The 20,650-nt window shown below is 38.3% G+C and overlaps 1 long non-coding RNA gene across 1 annotated transcript; it reads right to left on the bottom strand.

Moving 5' to 3' along the window:
* Positions 1 to 3,383: 3,383 nt before the first annotated feature.
* On the bottom strand, positions 3,384 to 4,860 carry LOC128933507 (uncharacterized). The gene is made up of 3 exons (XR_008482790.1): positions 4,780 to 4,860; positions 4,087 to 4,197; positions 3,384 to 3,420 (listed from the first exon to the last, which is right to left on the bottom strand). It is a non-coding gene; the product is annotated as an uncharacterized LOC128933507 (long non-coding RNA).
* Between the last annotated feature and the right edge of the window lie 15,790 nt (positions 4,861 to 20,650).

Raw genomic sequence — 20,650 nt, 5'->3', positions numbered from 1 at the left:
AAAAAGCAACAAATTCCTAACCCTGAGAGAAGAACAACCGTGCAAGCAATGCCACAGCACTGGGCATTTCTGCATTTTAAGCAAAGAGCTTTACAGCATCTTTAATTTTCCTTTTCCTGTCCATTTTGGAGAGTGCAGTCCAGCCTGCCTCGCGCATCCTCCTCATGGTTTTGAGTTTCAGAGCAGAGCCTGGAGATTTCACACTGCATGGAACTGGGCTCTGGGAAGGAAAATAAAGCCATCCTTTCGTTTCTGTAAACAATCTGATTAACTGCTTGCTTTAATCTTAGGAAAGGCTAACATACCTTTTTTGGTGCTGTGGAATGTAACTGTGAAGCTTGTGGATAATCTTTGTACAAATTTTTAAATGTTTCTTCTTCCGAGACTATGCTCTATATGATTAAAAGTTGAAAGTTAAATTAAAAGTTACTTAGTCACACTATATTAAAATTACTTTTTCTTTCTGCCTAAGGATATTAAATTATGAAAAAGAAAAGTTGTCATTATGAGGCATAACAGTTCAATAAAAAGAATGTTAATTATGTACATACAACTACAATTCCAGAAAGAACCAATAAATTAAAAATATACATAAATATTGGCTTGAATGTGGAAGCCCAAACTCTTTATTTCCATTCTCAGCCCCAGCAGTGAGCACAAAGAGCTGCTCAGCCCACGATTTGTTCTCTGGCTCTTACCAGGAGGTCAGTGTGCTCAGAGCTGTCTGACTCAGTGTCCAGCTGCACAAGCACTTTCTGCTTTTTCCTGCTGCTCTGCTCTGCAGGCAGGTTTGTGCTTCTTCCACTCTGCATTTTATCCCTTGGAGGAGTCTTTATAACACATGTCTGGGAAAGAAAATGTTTCTATTTTTAGATTACATTTTATGGGGTAAGTATGGAATCTAAAGCCAAACTCAGGACCCAGTTTACAGTCTGAGTGTCCAAGAATTCACCTGAGAGAAATGGTGGAACTCTGATCTTTCCATCCAAAGATGGAGCAAAGACCCAAACAAAGTGGGGTGGGGTGGAAATATAATTTTTTATATTATTTTTGTTGCCAAATGAGGAGAATGAAGGGGAAGCTATGGAAGAGCTGAGTTTCATGGCACATTGTATTTAAGTTCTCCGTGTTCATCTGCAGAAATTCAGGTTATTCTGAACTGCAGCCACTACATTTGGACTCTATCAAACATCAAAGAAAATGGGAACAAACAAAATGCAGGAAAAGGCTTTCAAAGAAAGATTGGTAGCTACATCAAGATTGGTGTTTCTTAAAATAGTCTTTTCACTAGAAGTGAAACTGAGAAGCATTGAATGGTCCAGTGCAGTCCTTTTTTAGACAGATAACATCAAAATGGTGCTGGATTCCATTGTTCCAATGTGAAAACCACAAGTGAACTCCTGACAGGGAAGAAGGGTCAGTTCTGCAGTCAGGACTACTTTGATACTTTGACCATTTTTACAGCTGTATCAGCTTTTTTCTCTTCCATAGAGGAAAAGTGCCTTTACAAATGGACACTTTTAAGACTAAGTAAATCAGTTCGAGAGACATAAAAAAAATCAACAACTGAGCAAGAAAAATTACACACCGGGAGCCCTTCCAGAAACTGCTGTCTCATATCTCCATGGAATGGTGTGACCCTTTAAAATCCCTTCTTATCCCAGGGGGGAAAAAAAAAAATCATCTACAGAGAAGTAAGAAATACAGGCAGAAAAATGCAACAAGAAAAATTCACTGTTAGGAGTTACAAAACTTCAATGTTGGACTGCCCAAGGGGCTTCCTGTACTGAAGAAGACTTTTTTTTTTTTTTTTTTTTTCTAGGAATCTAATTTGGAGAGTTTCTATTTTTTACATGAATAGATTCACTGCATAGATCTAAACAAGGTTTAGGAGTCCCAGGAACATCAATTTGTATTTCCTATAATTTAAAATTTTAAGTCTAAAGCATTCTACTGTCTTTTGTTGAATGCAAATAAATTATCATGGCACTTCAATTGATTCTACACATATAAATACTACCAAATTCTAAAAGCAATTAAAAAGTTAAAAGATTCAGTTTAGGGAACTTTTTTGCTTTAGCTAGTTAAAATTAACTAAAATCAAGGAGAGTTTTGTTTTGTTGTTTGTTTATTTATATGTAATCTATAATCACAGACTGTTACAAAGTTCACACAAATCTATGACCAGATTTAGCACAACCCCAGCATTCCAAAGTCACTGTTTTTCTGTTCAGTTTCATTTCTTACCCAACTCCTCCCACAGCACAAGCCCAGGCCACACCTCTCACCCCCACTGCTCAGGGAATAAAAAACTCCACCTTTTCTTCCATTTCTGCTCTCAGCTGTTCCTTAAGGGAGGACAGTTCCCTTTTCAAACATGACAGCTCATTTTCCTACAAACCATTAAACAAAGGACAGGGTTAACTCTGCACAGCCCAGAAAAAGGAAAACAGTGCCAAGTGAGGCAGTAATTAACAGGGACACTCATTAGATACACAAGATAATTCTATTTGCTTTTCAGCCCTATACTTGAAGCTTTGCTTTAGCTTGTTTAACAAAGACTGAAGCACTGTAAGAAACAGGTACTTGATCAGAAGTGTTCAAGGTAATACCTTAAAACCCTTGGGAGAACAGGGGTGAGAGGGCACAATAGAGCAGGGGTGAGAGGGCACAATCTAAATATTTAAAACAAAAGTTTCCTATTCAAAGTGCGGAGTCAGAACATGACCCACTATCTGGAGGAGCAGACACAAACACACTGCCACTCCAATTTATTTTTAGAAACATTTGGAGTTTTTAGCGCCCAGAATAAGATCTGTTGCAGCAGGTTGGGTGGGACTGCTGCGGGTAAAAATTAAAAGCACACTGGAAGAGTTCCCAGAGAATGTCTCTGGTGGGAAAGACCCCAGAGCACAGCAGGAAAAAGAAACTCTCTAAGCAAATTGAAAAAAGATCTTTAGAAGTCACAAACTGACCGAAGATCACATCTTTTGTCTCTCTGTGCTGTCGGTGGGCAAGAGGGAGGGATTGGGAAAAAAGGTGTTTTAAGGGTTTTGTTTAATTATCATTACTCACTTTTAATTCTATTAATAATAATTTTTTTGCACTATTTAAGTTTGAATCTGCTTTACCCTCAAAGTGTTTTTCTCCTAATCGTTATCTCAACTCAGTCCTTGAATTTTTCTTTCCCCTCCTCTGCTCAACAATAGCAGAGAAAAATGAGTGAATGTTTTTTTGTGTGTGCCTGGCACTTAGCCAGTATAAAACCACTACACAAGGACATCAGCCCCTTCACTGAATTATTGACCATTGCAAAGTGCTCCTTACCAGTGCCCTTTCTGATGAGAACTGCTTTTGCTGTTTCATTTTATATACTTTTAACTCTGCATCTTTTTCTTCAACCATTTTATCATATTCATTCTGTGGTAAAAAAACCAAACCAACAACAAACTCAAAACATGTGACTAAATGTTGCAATATAGAGTTATCCAGTCTTAAAACATCATTTTTTCAAACCAGGCTCTTAAGATTCATAAAGAAAAGATTCATTGATGCTTCTGCAGAAACTGTAAAACAGGAAATGCTCAATTCAAGTATTATTTTGTGGACTGGCAGAGAGTGCTTTATTTCTGTGCAGCAATATGTGCTCAGCACTAAGAGCCAGCTGTGCCATCTTTATTAATGTAGCTGCTAAAGATATTGCAAAATGAGGAATAGAAAGGTAAACTAAAATGTGTCAGGCTAAACTGCTGACAGTCACTAGGTAACCTCTGAGAAAGAGGCCAAACTGATACTGAAAAATATTGCATTCAGATGGTATCAAAGGAAGCCTGAATTGAAAAAAAAATCTAAAAATCCCAGAAGTTTAGATGAATGGAATGTATCTGCCCATAGGAATGTGTTCATATTCTTCAAATGAATTTGATTTTAGATGATGCAAAGTCCAGCATGTGTTCATCTTCCTTTTCCCAGACTCAGGCCTGTTTCTGCTTTGGAAAGGTCATTAATGTGGTGTCACAAGTTATAAACATGGTATTGACATGGTATCACCCATTGCAAACCACAGCAAGCAGGAAAATCTCCGACCTTGTGCTTTTCCATCAGTGCCACCATCTCAGTTATCTTGTGCTGACATCTGGCATCAGTTTCTCTCTGTATCATTGCAGTTTCATCACAAAGCAACCTCATCTTTTCTACCTGTCAGTAATAAATTGCATTTCATTCATCAACATAACAATATATTTCTTTTAAATCTCAATTTCTTCTTCCCGCTGTGGGTGCAAAGTTTGCAGTCCCACTTGGGCTTTATTTGCTTTTAAGATCCCTTTCAAATCCCTCATCTTTTCTGCAGATTGTTAAAATGGGCAAGATCAAAGGTACAGCCATGGCAGGCAAGCTCACTGCAAACCAAAAGGCCATTTCAAGCACTCTGCCCTAACATTTCTTAGCATTGCCATCAAAAAAGTGTGGGCGGAAAAATCCTAATATGGGAGAAGTTATAATCTAATTTAACTGGGCTGACTTTATACCAAGGGTGGAATTTCTTTAAACTATATCTTGAAAGAAGGAATTTTTAATGGAGTTCTCATTGTCAAAGACATATTCAAATATTTCAACCTAAGCACCTAATGTACTAAAGCTTTGCTCACAGGCATACAAAACAAGTTCCATTTATGTTGAGAAGACTGAAATATGAGCAAGGACTCTGGATATTAAAGCTTCAGAACAACATTTTAAACTAAAAAAAAATAAATTGCAGTAAAAATTAACACCTCTCACCTCTTCACGAAGTTTATTTTCATTTACTTTTCTTGTTTCTATGTCTTTTTGATAGATGTCAACTTCTTCCTTATGTTGCTTGTTCATATTTGCCATTTCTAACTGCAATTTATTCACCTTTGGAGAAAGCAGAATTGCTGCTGTTATTTGTTTAGGAATTACTATGTTGATTATTTTTTCTTACCTCTTATTTTTGAGCACAAACACTGTTACTTTTCAGGTATATGATTCAAGTGGTTCCTATTTAAAAGTTCAGGGTTTTTTTTAATAAAGAGTTGAACTTTGGCCTGAAGTGAGTTAGAAAATATTCAAAGGAACAATGGCAACAGCACAATGGGGAAGACTGCCCTAAGCAGTCACCCTAAATGCTGTGAATGCCTTGGAAAAAAAACAAATACAGATGGAGATTTTATTCCCTCTCTTGTAAATCTGTATCAGATTTTCACAGGTTTTATGGTACATTTTCTCCCAGCTGTGCATTTTGACTACAGTTTTTCCTTTTAAGTTTTTCATATGAATATCCTCAAAAAAGTCCACTTTTCTTCAAGTGCATTACCCAAAGCTGGACACAATATTCCCATCAGAGGGATTGCCACTGAAGAACACATTTAAAGAACAGCCTAAAAAGAGTAATATATTTATATATATATTTCTTTTAAATGCTTTTCTGTTACAATGAGGTTGCTGAACCCTGTTCAGTCCACTATCAACAAAAGAAAAAAAAAGGGAACAGATTGGAAACATCATTAATTGCAATGTGAATCCATCTCTTAAATGTCCAATAGTCAGTGCCCAATGATTAAAAATGGAAGCATCTTCTAAAAACTATGAGCTCATTCCTGCAAAGTCTTGATCCTAGATCCATAAACCAGCTCAGAATGTATAACAAGTATTATCATTACCTACACTGGAAGTTAAAAACACTCACCTCATCTTCTACACAATGTTATTTAAACCTACCTTCCCTTCATAAGTATTGCTTTTCTTGCTTTCTGCAGTAATTTTCTTTTTCAGCACCTTATTCTGTTGAAATAAAACAAAACAAGCACTGTACCTCAATAAGTTAATAGAATTATGTCATGGTTTAACTGCATCAAGATATTCCAGCTTTCATCAGGCAAATAACTCTTTGTTGTGCAGCTCAGGCTCCAGAACAATTCTTCAAACAAATGAATGTTCAGCTAATTTCTGTGATAATTACTGTTTCTTCACAACCTTAAGAAAGGCTCCTCCTGAGCAGCAGCAAGGAATAACAAATGAGGTGCAGAATGGAAATTAAAACTAAGATGCTGCTGACAGAAGGTGTCAAGATGTCATGACCAAAAATACAAGTTATTTATTTTTACAGTGAAGTTACTACAGTTTGTGCCAGTGCAGAATTCTTTTCTACTAGTGGTAACTGAGATACTCATACACGTACATAAATAACACTATGCATTAAATGAAAAAGAGTAGAAGTTTATTAAAGATATTATTTTTGTAATTGCTCTTTTCAAATTAAGGCTCATTTAACAAATCAAGTGATCCCTAAGATGACTCTCTAATTTGCTCAGGGTTAGGATAAGAAAGGAAAATGTTTAAGTTACATAGGTGTATCTAAAGACATCACAGCAGACAAAAACCTGCTGAAAAGGCAACCCAAAGTATAATGTGTTTATGTATTTGTGACATTTAAAATCTCTACACACCTCCTGCTGCAACTCTTCAATGCATTTGGTTTTATTTTCCATCTGTTTCTTTAAATTATTCATCTGAAAGAGATATTTCAGACATGAGTTAGTAAGTTCTACAAATGACTCCCTGTGTGAGCAATTCCTGTAGATGTTCTCAAACCTGCCCTTGCACCAGTCTGGTTTGTTCCAATGGGACTGAAACACCAGCTGCCGTGTCAGAATAATCAGAGTTTTAGCCATAAAGTACCACAAGATGTTGATTAATAGCAGTGAACCAGTTCCTTAGTGGTTATGGAGTTAAGAAAGAAGAAGAAAAAAACCCCAAGATCTTCACAATTTAAAAAGTGCACTTGTATGAAGTTCCCTACATCCATGAAAAAATGAATTTTCCCAATTATTTTCTAGAATCTTCAATGGCTTTTCCTTTCTTGAAATTTCATTTTCAGTTCTCTTAACCTGAAAATAAATTGTAAATCTTTGACTTTTACAATGAAATTTTGAAATTTGCTAAAAAACCCAGGTTGCTTTGAACCAATAGAAAGAAAAGTGTTTGAATCTATTTCAGCTCAAACTCACACTACATATAAAAAGCTAATCCAGAGCCCATCCATCACTGAGTGGGTATATGAAAAAACAGAAAAGCAGGTTCTCTGTTTGCCTGAAAACAAATAAATCTTTAATATTAAACTTCCAGCACAGAGTGAACATCCCAGTGACTGTGCTTGTCTTTTGAAATACCAGGGCTCACATGTGGACACACCATGGCACAGCTGGCAGCAGCTGGGAAAGAAGAAACCTCTGGCAGAGATCACATCCCCCAGGCAGAGCTTTGCAGAAAAAATCCCAACAAAGATTTTACATTGAATGCTGCCCTGCAGGTTCTGTAAGATATTTTCATGACACAGGACATACATTTTCTTCTCTTTCATCCAGTGTACTTTTCATCTCTTCACCTGTCTTTGCCATTTTCTCCTTCAAAGACTCCAGTTCATTTCTAAGTGCCAAATTAACAAGCATTAGTAAATATTTCCTTATTGCCTTTAACTTATTTTCAGTACTTCTAACAAACCCATATTTTATTTTCTGAAAAGAGCTGCTAATGTTGATGGGAACTTCACATAAGCTGCTCAATGAAAATGTTCTTAAAATGCAGCAACAGGCCCAGTAAGTCAATATGTGAACTGTCCATACTTCTTGTAAGTAGGAAAAGATGTTCCAGGAACCCAAGGAAAATACATCCTGACCTGGACTATTGCAATGCAGCTGTGAAACATGGGAGCTGCCTGTCTGTTGAACTGGGGATACAGAGAGTAACTCTGATCCAGTTTTGCCTTGTCACATTTCATCCATAACCTTCAGCTTCCATTTGAATTTCCTTCACACCTGAGATGTCTAATGCAAAACAAGACAGCTCCTACTATGGAATACAAAATGATGGCAAACATTGTTCCTGCAGCAATTGGTATTTCTATCTGAGAAAATTTCTACTTGGCCAACAGCAATTCTGAATAGTTTCCGTTTAGCTGTGTAATCTAAAAAAACATTAACCAAAAAATCCCAGAAAGCAACATTTGAACACAACTAACTATTTGAGTCTACTTCCTTTAGCAATATCAGTTATTAATATTTGGTTTTACTTGCCTTAGCTGGCTATTTGCCTCTTCTAGATTTTCAACTAACTGCTTTGTATTGTCTTCTTTTTTCTTACTATCCTAAATAAAGACCCATGTGTCAGCAAAGAAATAAAATTCAAAGTGACTTCTTAAAAAATTCAAAGCCATCCAAAGCACACAGACCTGCCTTGTTCACAAGTGTAAATACACTTCCTTTCCAATTCAAACACAAAAAAAATTGCTCAGGTACTCTACAGATCCAAGTCATGTTGCAGCTCATCATCTAATTTGTAAAACGGAGTCATTTGCCAAATTGAGTATTGTCCTTTCAAGAAAGCTGGAAGTTTACAACTTGCCTCTTGTTGTTCTTGCAGCTTCTGGAGTTCTGCAGCCACAGCATTTTTCTCTTGTGCTGTTTGTTCTTTCTCTAGTGAAAGCTTACTGAGATACACTGTTAGCTGTTCATTCTTTAACCTAATTTAAAACAAATGGCCAAGAGGAATAAGAAGATGCATTTTGAAATCTCCTTTTAAATTAAAAATACCCATTATCAAGTGTTATTCCATGCTGAAAGAAGTCCAGGCCTTTATCTACAAATATAAGCTTTGCAGCAGAGTCAGAGAGATGTACGAAGGTGCCAGAAGAAGGAAAGAAAATCAGAGCCAACTTTTATATATATATAATGGTTAGTGAGGATTATGTATTTTAAAGCAAGATTAACAATTAATTCAGAAACTTTCTCTTCTTGTTAAATAAGTGAAAGAACAACTACATATGCCATAGAATACACATAAATAGATAAGTGGAATTTAGAAATGTAAGTATATAATTAATGGCATATATGTGGTTCAAAATTTCCATTAGAAAACAATCATAGTTCATTTCACTGTGGATTAAAGCAACTTCTATATTACACCAAAACTAATGAAATATCCCATTTTCAAAATGGTCATACGCCTCTTGTTCAAGATCTGTTTTCAGAGTCACAAGCTGCTTTAAATAATCTTGTTCCTTCTTAGCTGTTCTTGTCAGCTGTGCTTTCAAACCATGGAATTCTTTCTGCAAAATGAAAAGGAAGAGTTTTGAGTTCCCATGTGCAAACTCCAACTGCTGGAGGTCATCAGACATGAACTAAGAGCACAAGGCTTTCAGAAGAACCCAACAACATCCATGCCATGGATTATCCAGATTGGATCTTTCCAGTCTCTGCTGGGATCTGGAAGTGGTGTGAGATAGTGAACTGTGACACCAGTGCTGCTCATGTCTGTCCTCTGCTGTGAGTTTCATTACCTGGGCTGCAAAATTAGGGTGGGACCCTGCTCTGGGTGCTGTTTCTTATGTATAAACTTGTATCCAAGTCATGATGTGCAACTTCACTATTTCTAAAAACATGTAACTGTTGCCTTTCTTCAGACCTCTCTCATTTGGAGAGCATTTTCATTTCTCTCTCCACATTTCTCTGTCTCTGCAAATTTTGTACAGTAGCCTCAAGATTCTTCTTCAGTAAAAGTGCTCCAATTTACCCATTTTAGAAAATGAGTGAAACTCAGTTCAGAACACTCAATGCACAGATTATAACAACAAGCAGACACAGTAAAATGCACACCTGATTTCACACTATCTTAACTTTAGTTGATATGGATTCTTGTTAGGCTTGTAAATATAAAATCATAATGAAAATAAACCTCTGTTAAGAGTGTATTTCATATAGCTTAGACTTCTGTGACAGAAAATGGGCCTGTGTCACAGCACAGCAGGGTTCACAGAGGCCAGAGCTAATGACCTTCCTGGAAGGAAGGAAAAATGGGAAAACTTTATATCCAGAGGGAGTGGCATTTGAATGGGCATGAACAAAGAAGGAAATAACCAAAAACCTTGAGAAGGAAAACCAAAAACATGGGAGACAAGAAAAACCAAAAGCACAGGAGACAAGAAAAACAGAGGCAATAAAGAAGTTCTTCAAAGAAAACACTGAAATTGTGTGTGAGAAAGTTTAGTAGAAATGTTAAGGTAGACTGGATGGAGTTTACTTATGGCATTTAAGATACTTACAAAGCAAGAGGAATTTCATATGAAGAGCAAATGCCATGGGATTAATAAAATGAACATTTACCAGAGTTTCTGACAGCTCTTCAAGTTGCACTTCTTTGTCACATTTTACTTTTGTCATCTCTTCTACAGCACATGAAATGTAAAATTATTGGAACAGAAATGATTTTTCATATTTAGCAGGCAGTATAAAACATTTACCCTTTTGCAATACCCAGTTCTCAAAACTTGTTGGATTAAGTTAAGAAACTGAAAAGCTAATTTATGACTTAATCTAAATGTAGACTTGAGAAAATGATTCAGACATTAGCAAATCTATATCTGAAGAGAAATTAAATATTTATCTTAAATAAAATTTAGAGCCTATTATGTTTTCCACAAATATAGCTTCAAGTAAACCATGGACTGTAAGACTAGAGTATTCTCCAAGTATTGATGCACCTGCATTGTTCCAGAAAAAAAATATGAACTGCTGAAGGTATCACATAGATATGCTGGGAAAGGAAACCAGTTGTTACTAACTTCTAAATGGTTTCTATGTGCACATCCACAATTCTGGGATTTTTTGCAAGTTCTCAACAGCAAGGCAGAGTTCTTACTCTGGGGACTAAGGAGCACATCCCTAGAAACCACAGGATATCAAATTGATGATATTTAAAGACAACCCCTGCCAGCATCATTGCACTTCCAGCATGGGGAGGGTCACAGAAACCTCCATGGGAGGTTCTGTCTCTGCTGCACAAGTCACTCCTGGCACCTGCAGTGCTGCTGCTCTGAGCTGCAAACCAAAATTACCTCCAGAAGAATTCATGCATGAATGGTCTGACAATTGGAGCTGTGCACAGCACTGCCCTGTGGCTGCTGCCAGCACCAATGACCCCCAAAGAAAAGGGATCAGCTGAGTAAAAATAAATCCAGGCATTCCTGACAGGTACAGGCACTGTAAAATCATTTCTCCAGCTACTAGAGACAGTCCATTTCCAGAAAAGAGCAGAAAACATTTTTATTACTGCCCAGCTCATTTTCTGCCTTTCTACAAGCCTTACTCAGTTCAGCAGATTTATTCTGGAGCTCCAAGGTAAGCAGCTTTGAATCATCTTCAGATTTCTTTAATCTAAGGAAATGGTAAATGAAAAATCCCAAATGTAGGGTACAAAGCACTGCATTTGAAACTTACAGGACAATAAGACAAAGTCTTAGCACAAGCACTTTAAGAACATTTATCTTTCAACAGGCAGGTGATAGATCTGCCTGCAACACACATCAAATTTCACTTTTAAAACCTCAGAACAGTAGACATAAAAGTAAACAAATATATACCTACAGAAATCTGTATTTCTTAAAGACAGAATTATGAAAGTTGGAGGGGGCAAAAGATTACTTTTTTTACAGTATCAACTATCACAAACAAAAAAAATACATTAAATTCTCTGCATTTAGACCACTGTGTGAAAAAAATTTCAGCTTCATTTCCAATTGTTATTGATTTCGTCATAGACTGCAACCTGTAAGATCACTCTTGGAATTTAAACTCATTAATTTACCTATTTTGTTCTTCTTGCAGCAAGCTTTTCAAATTGGCAACAGAAGTCTCAAACTCCTCTGTCAGGGCTGCAAGCAAAGCCTTCATTTTTTTACATTCTTCCTCCTGCTCTTCCTTTTCTCCAGTGACCTGAATTAATGTTTTCACTGTAGTCTGGAATTCAGTTTCCAAGTTCTTTTGAGTAGCCTTCAAGACATGATATCATTTCTAAACATGTTTTGCAACAAAGAGCTACAGCTGTTTCATGTCTAAAGTATCCATAATTACTTATGCAAATACTCATCTAGTCTATTTGTACTGTAAAACTATAAGCAAGGGGTACCTCTGCCTTTTGCAATGAAATTTTAGCCTCTTCCAGCTCTGCCCTCAAATGTTCTTTACTGCCCTGGGATTCCTTTAACATTTCTTCATTATGTACTAAGCAAAAAAAGATGTTTATATTTTTAAAAATAGGATTATTTACTAAAAAATGCTGCTAAAAATGGAAAATTACATACATTTAAAGAATGTAACAAAGACCAATGGTACTGACATCATATACTATAAAGTAATAGATGAAATTAAAATATAGATGGCTTAAAAATATTGAAAATCAAGTTCTGAAAAGTGTCCTCAGTGACATCTGCCTGACTGTATATTTGCAAAACTGAAGCAACATATTTTCCCCTTGCAATTTTCAAAAGCTCTCACTGCTTGACTCACCCTAAAAACTGCCCTGCCAGTCCTGCTCCCACATGAGCAGCTCCTGCTCCAAACCAAAATAAGGCCTTCAAGGCCCCAAAATTCTGCTGCCAACCAGCAACAGAATAAGACTATCATGGCCCTGTTTCCTACGCTTCTATAAACAATTACATCTAATAAATAAACAATCATAAACAATTACATTTCAATTCTAGAAACAATTACATTTAAACACAGCAGGCAGAACTCTTACATTTTGCTTCCATTAAGTCAGCAATCTTATTTTGTGACATCTGCAGCTGAGCCTTGATGTCTTTTATGACATCATCTTTTTCATCTCTCTGTATGGTAAGAGCTGAAATCTAGAAAAATGCAAGAAATATCATCATGAAGTCTGGACAAGGGACAGATATTAATTTTCATTTGTACCCAGGTATGATAAGCAGACATTTTGCTGTCATTCAAGATAGATAGATTGATAGATAGATAGACAGACAGATAGATAGATAATATTTGTCTAGATATAATCTTAGCCAAATATTGATCAAGTCACATTACTCTAAACAAAAAAGTTCTCCAATTCAAAATCAAACCATAAATTCCAGTAGACTAAAGGGACTGAAACACCACTAAACTTAGAAGAATTTGACTTAAATGCAGCTTCAGATGTTATTTTGTCTTTTTTACTAATACCCAGAAACACTTCTTGGCTCTTGCATTGCCCCATTAGTTCCAAATAAAGCTCTACATCTTAGATGGTAAAATGAGCAAATCTGCTTTTCCTTTTGACTGACTTCCAGTCTGCATTCTTTTTCAAACTTGTCTACTTTTTCTGCTTCTTCTTTTACTTTGGAGATACAGTAACATCCATAGTTAACATTCTAGCTTAAATAAACTCCAAGCTCAATACAACTTCCAGTTTAAGGTTGCCTGGAATTGTACAGCTGTACCATTTGTTTCCCAAGAGTAATTGTTGCGGCAATGTTTGATTTTATAATGAAAATACAAACAGAAAAGAGCAAGTGAGAATGAAACAGGAACATAGCAGGCTATACATACAGAGAGAGAGCATTTAGCTAAAGTTTCTGTAGCTATACACTTGTGCATTATCATTTAAATAAACAAACTATGGGAAGTAAGTATTGATCTCTAGACTGTACTTCACAGACAAAACTTCAATTTTGAGTGACTGTTTGAGAAATAAAGTTCCAGCTTTGGCCCAGTGGAACAGCAACAGAAGGGGCCAGGCAGTGACCAAAGGCAGCAGGAATAAAAGAAGGGTCCCACTGTCTCAGTGTGAGCTGCTCACCATTCCAGCACTTCACATCTGGCTGCCCTGACACTTCATGTGTAACACAAGCTATGAAGTACAAAACTGAGCCAGCTGCATAAACTCAATAAACAGAATTCTCACATTTGAAACTCATTTCCAATCTGTCGTTCTCTGCTTGCACACGAAGCTCTTCAAATGCCACCGTCATTCTCTAAAAACAAAATTTAATATTTGAAGTTCAATACTGGAAACCCTGGAACTTCTCCAGGGGCTGCTGCCCACCTCAGCCATTCTGAGGAACCAGCAGGGAGGTGAAACAGAGCCCAGAAAGAAGCCAGAAGCTGTGCCAGTGACCCAGCACTAAGCACACATCACCCAGATCACAGGGATCTACATCCCACACACTGCTGCACCTTCTCCATTGAATGTGCTTTATAGAACGCAAAAATCACTCTTGAAAAGGGATTGAAAACCCAACTTCATGCATCACACATGACATGACACCCACACATGATGGACACAAACAGTATCCCAACATAAACATGGAACTCAGCTCAGCTCACATAACTCACATTCCTTTCATCAAGCTTGCTCACTTACTTCTACGTTGCTGTGAAGTTCCTCATACAATTGTATTGTTGCTTCCTTTTCCTGTTCATCTATCAAAGCAAGAACATATAAGAAAGCTTTTCTTTTGAACAAGAATGCCAGCTGCCCAAGTCATAATTTTTAATCAGCATAATGAATTAACAAAGGAATTATCAGCTCCATTCTTACTAAATAAGTCATTATGAAACATGGTGCCAAAAGTTACAGAATCTAGGGAAAATGTGTATTTCATTGAAACATTAAGCAAGCTCAGCTTTTAAATTTCCTTCCTAAGATATTTTTTTCTGTGAAAAGTGTAATTCTGGATCAGTTTATGCGACCATATTAATTATTATAGTATTAATGCTGTTGAATAATAACGTATCAAAACTGTTAGTATTTATAAACTGTAATCTAGGGTTTAGCACTTAATTTCTTCCTATCAGCAGATGCTGATAGAGCATCTGAACTGTCATTACAAAATTGCAACACTATATTGCAACAATATTTTCCTTCTTTCCTTTCACTTTTGTAATTGATACTATTTTTTCCTAAGAAAACAATTAAAAAGAGAACAGTAAAAGAAACAGCTATCAAAAAAGAACAGTACATCTATATACAAGGATTTCTAGAATTAAGGCTAAAAAGAAATAGACACTTCTTAAGTATCCAGGATCAAGTTAGTAAAATTATAATGATTATAATAACAATTCTAAATTGCATATAAAGTAAAATTCCCAATCAATAATATATTTTTAAACCTCAAGAATTTAAACTTCATTAAGTTATCCAACTGTCTTGGCTTGTTCAGTTTCATGAGAAGAATTCCAGTTACTCATTATACCTTGGGGTTAAGACCTTTTTTCCCCACAAATGTGTGATGGCTGAAAACAGGAAAGGTCAGCTCTGGAAATTTGTTACAGAGTGCTGGGAATTCAGAGTAGATTCTACTGCCTAAAACCAGGCATGAAGTGTCACTTCTCATGTCTGAATACATTCCCAGAGTGTGGCTGGGACTGCAAAGCTTCAATGGGCTGAGCAGCCTTGGGGAGCCCTGCCCTGCTCTGCAGTGGCTCCAGTGCCAGTCGGGGCTGTGGGCACTGCCTCAAACCTGGAGCACTGTTTGGGCACCCAAGGAGCTCCCAGGCTGGCAACCTTGCAGCAAACAATCTCACTGCCTTCAAAAGCCCTCTGCATTCAGCATTACAAACCACAAATCTGTTAGACCTGGGGCTTCACTTCCAATTTTGTGAGCCACTTAAAATTCACTCTCATTCTGAGAGCCACATCCAGTCGATCTCAACTGTAGAACTTTTCTGAACGGCACGAGAAATTTCTTCTTCTTGCTTCTGTTTGTGAATTCAGATCAAGCTAGAAGTACATTTATCTGATAAATAAAAACTAAAAAAGCATTTACATTTGCTGGTCTTCTCTGTGAAGCGAGTACAGGTTTCCTTGAGCAGATTACACAGATGCCTCGAAGCAGCAGCTCTAAAGGAGGGAAAAATATCATGTTTGCACAGGAGTGCACAGTGCTTTGTGCACCTAAGGAGTAACAATGGAAATGACCTTCAAAATTTAACAGCTACATAAAACTGCCCACATGGAAACTGATTATTTCCACCACAAAAAAATATCCTTGGTTCTATTACTTACTCTTTCAAGAGATCTTTATTTTCACATATCTCATCTTCCAGTTTCAAATGGAGTTTCTCATTTTCAAACTGTTTTCATGGGGAACAGATGAAAAAAGACACTGTTATTGAAAAATATATTAGAAATGCACTTGAACTTCTCAAATCCCTCATGAAAAAGTCACTTGGGGCATCAGTAGACAGAAGTCTGTTTTATCTGGTATTACATGCTGAGTCATCTTTTGCATGAAAGATACAATAATTAATGAACAACAATTTACCAGCAAATGAGACACTTACAGGTATATTCTTCATACCCACCCTCACACAGGACAGGTGCCTGCAACTTCTCAAAATAATCATTTTCTCAAGGCACAAACCAAACTGCAACAGTCTTTAATATTTAATTGTATCAATAATAGTGTCATACTGAATCAGGAAGCACTGAACTTCATCTATTCAATGTACACTATACAATACTGGCCTGCAGTTCTTGAATGGCTTTATTCTGTGCTTCAATAATCTTTCTATTCTCTTGGAGTTTTCTTTCTTTCTGGTTTAGTTCAGTTTCCACAGTCAGTTTCCACTGCTTGATCTTCTCAGCCTCTTTGTAGAGTTTTGAGAACAATTCATTCGTTGTTTCTGGATTCTATTAGAACAGGTTCCACAAGTTAATCTCAAATACTATCTAATTAATAGTATATAATATCTAATTAATACTGTTGTAGATAATGTATTTATCTCTTAGAAACATCACAAGAGTAATATTTTTTCCACAGATGGTGATGTAAGCTTATATATGATCAGGAGCCCAAGTTTAAATCTTTGTGCATCCTCTGTGTATGTATCAAAAGGCATTACAGGGCACATAGGAGATACAAATACAATGAAATATCCCAAACCCCCTTCAGACATCACCAAATAGGTGGGCTTAAAGACACGGATAACTGCAATCCACCAAAATCAACAAAAATTTTGCCAGAATTATCAGTGAAGCCAAATTTCCTTCTAGCAGGTTCTTCACCCCATTTCTGTCCTCTCCTTCTGACAGACACTGCTGAGTTAAGTAAAAGCAGCTTCAGAGACTTTGCCCAGGAGTACCTGTGATATTGCCATGGACACACACAGAATCACAGAATCACAGAATCACAGAATAATGAGGCTGGAAGAGACCTCTCAGATCATCGAGTCCAACCTATGCCCTGACACCTCAACTGCAGCACCAAGTGCCATGTCCAGGCTTTTCTTAAACACATCCAGAGATGGTGATTCTACCACCTCCCTGGGAAGAGCATTCCAGTGCTTCATTATTCTTTTAGTGAAAATTTTTTCCCTAATATCCAACCTATCCCTTCCCTGCTGTAGCTGGAGACTGTGTCCTCTGGTTCTGTCAGTGCTGCCCGGTGGAAGACCCCGACCCCACCTGGCTCCAACCTCCCTGCAGGAAGCTGTAGAGAGCAATAAGGTCACTCCTGAGCCTCCTCTTCTCCCGGCTAAACAGCCCCAGCTCCTTCAAACGTTCCTCACAGGGCTTGTGTTCCAAACCCCTCACCAGCCTTACTGCCCTCCTCTGGATGTGCTCCAGCATCTCAACGTCCTTCCTAAACTGAGGGCCCAGAACTGGACACAGCACTCAAGGTGCAGCCTCAGCAGTGCCCAGAACAGGGGCAGAATGAGCTCCCTGCTCCCGCTGGCCACACCATTCCTGACCCAGGCCAGGAGCCATTGGCCTTCTTGGCCACCAGGGCACACTGCTGGCTCATGTTCAACCGGCTGTCACCAGCACCCCCAGGGCCCTTTCTGCCTGAGCACTGTCCAGCCACACTGTCCCCAGCTTGGAACGCTGTAGGAGATTTTTGTGGCCAAAATGTGGAACTCAGCACTTGGACTGATTAAACTTCATGCTGCTGGACTCTGCCCATCCATCCAACTGATCTAAGTCTCTCTGCAGAGCCCTCCTTCCTCCCAACAGATCAACACAAGCTCCCAGCTTAGTGTCCTCTGCAAATTTACTGATGAAGGACTTGATGCCCTCACCCATGTTGTCTATAAAAATATGAAACAGGACTGGTCCCAGTACAGAGCCCTGAGGGATGGCACTGGTGCCTGGCTGCCAGCTGGATGCAGCACCATTCACCATCACTCTCTGGCCCGGCCATGCAGCCAGTTCTGAGCCCAGCACAGAGTGCTCCTGTCCCAGCCATGGCTGCAGCTTCTCCAGGAGTGTGCTGTGGGAGACAGTGCCAAAGGCCTTGCTGGAGCCCAGATATACAACACCCACAGCCTTTCCTGCATGCACCAGGCAGTCACCTGCTCACAGAAGGAGCCCAGATTGGTCAGACATGACCCACCCTTGGTAAAGCCCTGCTGGCTGGGTCTGATAGCCTGGCCATGCTGTGAGTGCTGTGTGATAGCACTCAGTGTGAACTGCTCCATTATCTCACCTGCCACTGGGGCCTGGCTGACTGGCCTGGAATTACCAGGACCCTCCTTCCTACTTTTTTTGTACATGGGTGTCACACTGGCCAGTGTCCAATCCTCTGGAACCTCACAGTGAGCCACAACTCCTGATAAATGATGGAGGGAGGCTTGGCAAGCTCATCTGCCAGCTCCCTCATCACCCTGGCATGGATCCCATCTGGAACCAGGGATTTATAAATATCCAAGTGTCCCAGCAGTTCTCTGCTCACACACAGAGCAGGAAGGAAAACCACCGCCCTTGTGCCCTTACAGCACCTTGAAAGTGCCCTACAAGCAGTGCTGGGCCAGTGGTTGAGGCAGGGAGAGCAACACACGAGTCCCAAAGGCACTTTGGTTCATTTACAACACCCCCAAACACCACCCTTGTTTTGGCTGCATCACAGTTTTGTTACAGTCCTGATGGTGCTTTAATAGCTTAGGATTAAAAAAGTCTAAAAAGTTGTCAGGGATATGAAAAACAGCAGAGAGAGCACAAGAAATGTCTTTTATTTTGTGCTAGCAAACAGTGTTTTGTAGCTGCAAAGTAGAGAAGCTATTGCAAAAAAGCTGAGCTGCACTGAGTTGTGCTAAAGCAGAGATCTGCTGGTAAAGACACTGTGAAAGGAATCCAGTGCTTGAGGAAACCACTGAATTCATTGTTTTACAGATAAATTAAAGCCAGACAATGCAATTGGGATCATCTACTTCAGTTTTCCAAAGAATACTCTGACTTCAACCCTTCTGCCCCTCAACAGAATATTCAGCAGCAGTTCGACAAGGATACTTAAGTGTTTAAATCTTACTCTAATTAAAGCTCATGGACTTTGCAGACACTTCAAACAAAGACAAAAACAACAACAATATTGCAATCACCTTAATTTTTAAAGATTAATTTCCAGGTGTGTTCACTAAATCACAAGTATCTCCTCTAAGTGATTCAGCTTTAAACAGGAGACAGAAAGCATTATTCCCTTTTGACTACTTCCTTTAGGCCTGAAATATCTACTTAATAATGCTTTAGGCACTGTTTGGGAACAAATTCAAAAGACCCCAAGGAATTAGATGTGCAGAGTTGATACTTAGCTGACCTCTTCATCTACTTCAGAGCAAAGTTTCACTTGCTGTGAAATTGTATCTGAAACATGAAGAGATTTTGATCAATGTATTTCTAAAAAAAGTAACAGTGAAACTGTATTTAACAGTTACAGACATGAAACTGTGAGACTACTCATGAAAATTAAAACTTGACAATATATAAAAATCTAAAGAAGGTGCATGGCAAATATTCCAATCGTACCTGAATCAGTGATTTCTCCATGGCTCAACACATCGAATGGCAGCTTGAAGTCATCATCTGAGCGTCTGTTAATACCCTGCACAAATTTAAAAATTAGTTCCTTAAGAGTAGATTTGCAAAGAAGAATTATAAAAGGCAGAAAAAATCCCTACAGATGATGTGAAAATAGAATGTGTCATTAATTAAACAGCTGCCTACAATTTTCAAAGCCCGAGGTATTGGTAATGGCTTTGGAACTCACTTCTTACTTCCCAGTGGTTGATCAAACTGTTGGTGTTCTGCAGTTTGATTTATAGACTGTGGCCAAAGGGGAGCTTTCAATGCAGGGAACTCAGCAGCGCCTGCCTGTCTGGGCACTGGTGCATGGCAAAGGGCTCAAGGAGACAAATTACTTTTCTGAAGACTTTTCAGTAGTTGATATTTCTTTTTTGCTTTACTTCCAAGGGCACTTCTAAACGATATCTGATTATGTTTCAGTATGAAAATACCCTTTTACAAGTTTTTTAAGTCACAGAAGTTCATCCTGTAAACAGCAAACTCATCTGCTGTCAGAATATCCTGTTTGAATCTCAACATATTTCATAAGGAGCTTTGACATGAAAAAATAACTTGTTGAATTCCCATAACTCAGCGTGGGGACAGAACATTTTCACTGCACACCTGATCTGGTGAGACCAAGACGCCAATGCCAGTGCGAGCATCTGAGTGGGGCCTGTGGGAATCCATAAAATCAGAGGGGTTTCAGAAAGCTGCAAAAGGCAGGCCTCAGAGACAGCAGAACTGTGATTAGTGCCAAGCAGTAGCCATGACATAGGTCAGCAGAAAAATTATGCAAAAAGTAGAAAAGTAATGACAAATAGAACAATGGTCTGTGTATTAATGCTTGGCTAGAATAACTCCCTAAGCTACAGAAAAGTTTATCTAGCAAGATATTAGAAAGTTCTAAGCTTAATAATGGAGCTCTGTGCATTGTGTTTCAAGGCTTACAAGCAGGTATTGTATTCAAAAAAGGCAAGCATTGTTTTAACCAAAGGTACCTGTGCTTATAGTGGTTGGATAG

This window comes from Melozone crissalis, unplaced genomic scaffold, assembly GCF_028551555.1.
Source record: "Melozone crissalis strain CALT ecotype California unplaced genomic scaffold, PUWL_Pcris_2 ptg000003l_1, whole genome shotgun sequence".
In the NCBI taxonomy this organism is placed as follows: Eukaryota; Metazoa; Chordata; class Aves; order Passeriformes; family Passerellidae; genus Melozone; species Melozone crissalis.
Note: the sequence above shows the minus strand (reverse complement) of the source record. Positions and strands in the feature narration are given on the sequence as shown.